This window comes from Takifugu flavidus, chromosome 17, assembly GCF_003711565.1.
Source record: "Takifugu flavidus isolate HTHZ2018 chromosome 17, ASM371156v2, whole genome shotgun sequence".
In the NCBI taxonomy this organism is placed as follows: Eukaryota; Metazoa; Chordata; class Actinopteri; order Tetraodontiformes; family Tetraodontidae; genus Takifugu; species Takifugu flavidus.
Window position 1 is genome coordinate 4,081,211 of NC_079536.1, and position 5,827 is coordinate 4,087,037.

Sequence of the window (5,827 nt, forward strand, 5' to 3'; positions counted from 1 at the left end):
GTACGGGAGGAAGCCCTCAGAGTAAACAGGTAGGCCCGAAGCCTGCATGCCCCTCATTCCAGCCCCCTCTGCCACTGAGATAAGAACCCAGCAAATGCTGAACCCTAAAAAAACAACAGAAAAAAAAATAAAGGGGGGGGGGGGGGTGTTCTGTCTGCAGCGATACAGGAACAAATCCTGCCACACACACCCCAGCCTTGACAGGTAACAGCAACAAATGGCCACAGCTCCATCTGTCACATAACCTTCCATGTCACAGAACCAGCTGCTGATACGCGCGCTGTTATTTTCCCCTCATGTGATTACACGTGGACTCGCACGCCGCCATGACAGAGATATCTGTCCCTGCGTGCCGAGTGTATTGTCACCCCCGTCGGGTGCTATTTTTAAGGCCTTGCGCCTATACGGCAACTAATTGGCGCCACGTTAGATTCAAACCTATGTTGTTAATGGGAAAAAATGTGTGATATGTTTTGGCCCTTTCCCCTTTCTATATTTGGCCCAGCGTCGTCCGTGCAGCTGCTCCTCCAGATCCGTCTGCGTATGTTCCCATCAAACACCTCTCTCCGGTCCGTATAGATTGCCTCAATTCGAGAGCGCCGAGTCTCCGTTAATCAAAGCCAGCGGCCGCCTGAAAGGGCTGAAATGCAACGCAGGGGTTGCAAATAGCAGCCGTTTCCCGCTCTGATGTCAGGTCGCGTCCAGCCGCCATCTTTCATTTGAAATCAAATGCCCGGCTAATTTTGCAGCACACACACACACACACACCACACACACACACACCTCCCCATCAGAACTGGTTAAAATGCCGAGCGTTGCAGCTGTCAGGAATTCAATTATGAGCGATGCAGCTGCACGGCAGCAGTTTTTGGACACGCGCCTCCATTAAACGCAAGCATGCGCGCTTTATGAAGACAGCTTGCACCAAAAACTCCATAATTTATAGCCTACTTTGATCCATTTTATTGTTCCTTTGAGGGCAGTTAAAAGCCAGATAGCAAAAAAAAAACGTGTCCTGCCGCAACGCCGCGGTGGAGAAAACGCTTACAATTCAACATTCCATTGAAATTACTGATGTGACTTTTTCTTCCCCTCCTAACTTCCAGTGGAATTCCCAGGTTCTGACTGAATTCCTGCCAAACAGGACTCATAAGGTCACGCCGCCGCCTGTACCCCTTCCCCGCCGCAGCCCCCTACACAGCAGTCAGAGGTCCCCACCCGGTCCATTTTGAGCGGTCCGTATCAGCTGTGCCAAGCTTTTAATCTGCCTGGTGACATCCCAGTGTTTCCTGCATGGGACAGAGGGAAAGATAAGCACGCTTCTCGTGCGGTAAATCACTCGGCACCCCCACTCATTCACTGATATGGCCATTATTCAATTAGACTGCACTCAAACTGACCGCAGTTATTGGTAATTATGTTGGGAGGCTACATTTTTTTGTTTTTTTAATGCTATTTTGGACCTGATTTCAGGACTTAATCCCGATCAAACTACAGAGGCTAACAGATAAAGCTAATTTTAGCAATTAATGCTATTAACCTGAGCCTATTAAGCTACAGCTACATTGTTTGAAACTTGTGTCTATTTGCTTTTTCACTACTACTTCAATAATATCGTGTTAGCTTGTTACCCTCCAAAACTAGGAATTACCAGAGTGCACAATTGCTTGAATGGCTCTTTTAACTCCATCATCACTGTTTTTTTTGCTATGTTTTGTCTTTTGTTTTGGGTTACAGTTGTGACGATTTAAAATGCTATGGCCACCTTACATTTGTGGTAGAGCTGCTTTAAATAAACAGGCCCAGAAATAGGCCTGGGCGGATTAAAGAGTCCTATTTCTGGGGCTGCGCTTCTTTCTTTATTTAACCCGGATTTTCCACAGAGGGACTCTGTTTTGAACATGTTTTTTGTCTAAATGCCAGGACGGGTTGGGGACAGTCGCGTCACCCCAAGGACATATTCAGTCAGCAGATCAAAATGTGTCAGATGTCCCCTGAATGCCTGCAGATGGGGAGGATGGAGCACTAGCTAGCCTCCCGGCAGCAGTATAAACACTGATATGCACAGAATGTGGGCTATTATTCTCCCGGGGGCAGCGGCGGGCAGGGTCCTCCTCGCCAAAGGACTGTTAGCTTTGGTGGACCCCGGGCAGAGGGCCAGCCCACTGGCGGGACAACCTGGTTATGAGCAACCCGTGGCGAGGAGTGATTTATCCGTCCACGCTCGCATCAGACAACTTTCCTCTGATTAAGGGTCACTCGCTGAGTAGGGTGGAGAGGGCGAGACAGACAGCCTCCCCCACCGATGGAGGCATGGCATCCTGACCAACACAAATGGGATTTCCAGATATTTACTGTAGTGTGTGTTCGCAGCACACACCTCACCACGCACAGTCAGAAGCGAGCATGTACAGAGGAATGTGCACACAGCACACACACACACACACACGCGCACAGCAGCGCCAAGATAAAGACTTATTGAGCCGGCCTTGACATTTGCTGAACCGTCAACAAAAGGATGTGGTGAATCTAAATGGCCCAGTGTTTGGCTGGTCTCTGCGGGCTGTTAAAGATCAGCGCTCCTGCTGCGGAGGGTTCACAAACAGGTTAACACCTCCGCCGCCTTCAGCGCGGACGCTGGCCATTGTCTGCGCTCGGGGGCGAAAAGTAGCCGTGCCGTGGCTGTTGGAGGATTAGCAGGCCCGGCGATGTTGAAGGTGTTTCTCCTGCGAGTGCTGGTGAATATCTGCCAAAATAATCATGTCATTTCATCATACCTGTGAATTCATCACTAACTCAAAATTGGACCGAATCTACAGTGTGAGAAATGAAGCGTTTGATCATTCTTCCTCATAGCTCGCGTGTCATATCGAAAGCCGAGGTTAAACCTGCCGTGCGTGACTGTTGGACCTCTGTTAAGGATTACCGAGGCCACGTTCTGACACCAGGATCAATATTAGGCCCTCACATGCTCTCTACATCCCTCGCTCGCTTTAAAATGAATGTTTGCGCTGATATAATCACCTGGGGTTGCAACACGCCACTCTGTTGATTTTGCAGCTGCAGGTTTGTCATGGAAATGTTTATTACATATTAGTTTACTTTTACTGAAGGCCGTTTGAGTGAATTGTAATCTGATTATAATTACCAGATGAGTTCCAGGTAAATGATCTTCCTTTGGTTGCGAAAATGCATGATTTAAAAATCACCACACAACAATAATTACATGAAACAACGACAGTTCTTAAGTTATCAAATTATTAACGTTTAATAACATTTTTTAACTTTTAATCTTTCATTATTTACGGTGCGATTATTCCTGAGCACAGCTGACCCCTAGTGGTCGATAGTGACACTGCAGCTGGTTCATGATAAGGCCAGACTCAACCCACTGCAGCTCTTCTAAGATAAAATAACAAAAAAACGTGTTTTTATTTCCAGTGGTGATTTTTGTTAATAGAATGCTGCTGATGTGCCGCAGACTGCGATACTGACAGAGAGGAGACGGGACAGGGAGGAACACACGGACGGCTTTTGGGGAACTGGAAGTAGGTCGTTTGTTGTTTCAGTGAAAATGTGCTTGATATTTGTTTGAAGTTCAACATAATCCAACAACATGTGCACAAACACACTTCCCGTGTGAGGGACGGCTCTCAGACAGGCTGCGCTACGGAAAAAACACTAAAGACCAAACAGTGTCTAGACGTGCCGAGTCGTTCAAAAATATCTTTATTTTTTAGATGTATGGTCATGAAAATGTTGTTTATATTTAATTAATGCGCACCATATTATCACACTACCTCAGGTCTGTAATATCAAATACGATTTGACAGATATTTGGCTTATAATAACACAATAAAAGTGATGTTATTTGGGCTGAATATCAATAATCAGAAGCAAAACATCTGTTCCCTCTCACATGCACGGTTTCATTCACATGCATTAATACAATGAGACAACAAAAGGTGGTTGACCCGGGTCACGGCACTCTGACCTCTCCTCTCTTTATATAGACCATATTTTTTATGTATTTTTATTTTTTTAGGAAGTCCTTCCCGTGATTCCCAAACTGGTTGGAGTGGTGTGAATTTCACAGGACGCAGCTTCCTCCCCGACGGAGGATGTTCCCAGCCAATCTTTCATGGACGGAGCAAACAGCAGTCATCGGAACCAGGAAGTGGAGACAGGTGGAAGATTCAGGGATCCACAGAGAGGGAAGAAGAGAGGACAATGGTCCACATTTAACTGGTAAACACATCAGCTGGCTTCACCCTGAATACTCCTAAGTTTCTAATATTCGTTATTTAAATGTTATCTACTTGTTTGACAATTTCCTGTTTTTTATTTTGGCTATTTCACAATTAATGAACAGTTGGTGGTGAATTAATTCCCAACTTTTATCATGACGTGGCCACTTTTTTAAATTATTTAATTTATTTAGAATATATGATGCTTCTATTTATAATCTATTACAAATATTTTACCCTTTATCATTTAATTTATATTTACTATACAAATAACTTAATAACAATTTAAATATCTAGATAGTTGCTTTAAACATCTATTATTTAAACACACATCATGTATACAACAGTTAGCAAGTAACATATAGTGCATAAGCTGATCCAAGTAGCTTGTTTTTGTTTTACTTTTGTTAACTTATATTTGGTGATTTTATTCAGTATTTTTTTTGTTTGAATTTTATGTTTAAACCAGAATTGTTAACAACTTAACCATAAGTATTTTTGCTTTAGTTATGCCCACTCTACCTTTTTAGTAACTTTACAGTAGGCTTTACCGGATGCTCTCCCACTCATCTGTTAGCTGCGTTAGATTATCGCCCCTTAAAAATTGCAATGACCGAGGTTGAACAGTGCGTGTGACTCACAACTCCTAACTGCTGTCCTGATTTTTTTTAGAAAAATCCAGTCATATTTCCTGGTACAATCAAACCAGACATTTAGTCACAGCTGCTGTTTGGTCATCACATAGCTCACTTTCTTCCTGTGTTTCCCAAGAAACAATTAGGACGCACAGACTCATTGAGCGGACCAAAGACGCGGCGAGGGACATAGCTGGAGGCTGTCCTGCCAACGCCTTCAGCCGCTCCGGAGAAAGAACCCGGCAGAGAGGAAACTGACTGCTGATGTAGTCATCTTATACTCGCTGCTGCCTGCACGAGCTAAAAATTGTCCTGGATGCCATGAGGGGATTCGGATTAAAGAACGAAGAGCGCCGGGCTGATCGACACGGGCCTGGGGTTGACGCCGTGCCTGCCGGTGGTGGGTTTGGGATTCATATCAGCTTTTATCCAAACATTTTTACCTGTTTCAGCTGTGTTAGCCTAGTTCCTTTTAACACAAAAGGGAGTGAAGTTGGCATTGAATCTGGCTCGTATTTCCGTATATTTCAGTGCCCTCCTGCGCGACCCCGCCTAAAGGTCACAAATGTAAAAACAACTTCTGGTGCTAAGCCGCGACACGGCCGCGCACCTTGAGCCGCGACCGTCGTGGTGGAGAAATCTGTTTGAGAATAATCCCCCGTGAATTCTGACACAGCAGCTGAGAAGAAAAACAAAATGGCTGTGTTGGCTCGCGGGGGGGAAGGGGGGTGGGGGGGGCGTTACCTGTTAGGTTTTATTACCTGTTTATAACTGAAAAGTTCGACGAGCGCTGATCCGGCTTCAGGAGACACATTAACAATGGAGAGGGAGCAGTGAGGGGAGATTGACACGGATCCACTGTATGTATATCGGGAACACAACTGGACGCTGGTGTGACAGGCAGGGGCCATAAAAGCAGGCTGGGGAGGGACAGCATATGCCTGG

General features: G+C 45.4%; 1 long non-coding RNA gene across 1 annotated transcript; it reads left to right on the forward strand.

The window, feature by feature from the left end:
* The first annotated feature begins 3,463 nt into the window (after positions 1-3,463).
* Positions 3,464-5,581, forward strand: LOC130514055 (uncharacterized). The gene is made up of 3 exons (XR_008946896.1): positions 3,464-3,548; positions 4,046-4,248; positions 5,019-5,581. It is a non-coding gene; the product is annotated as an uncharacterized LOC130514055 (long non-coding RNA).
* Positions 5,582-5,827: the final 246 nt, after the last annotated feature.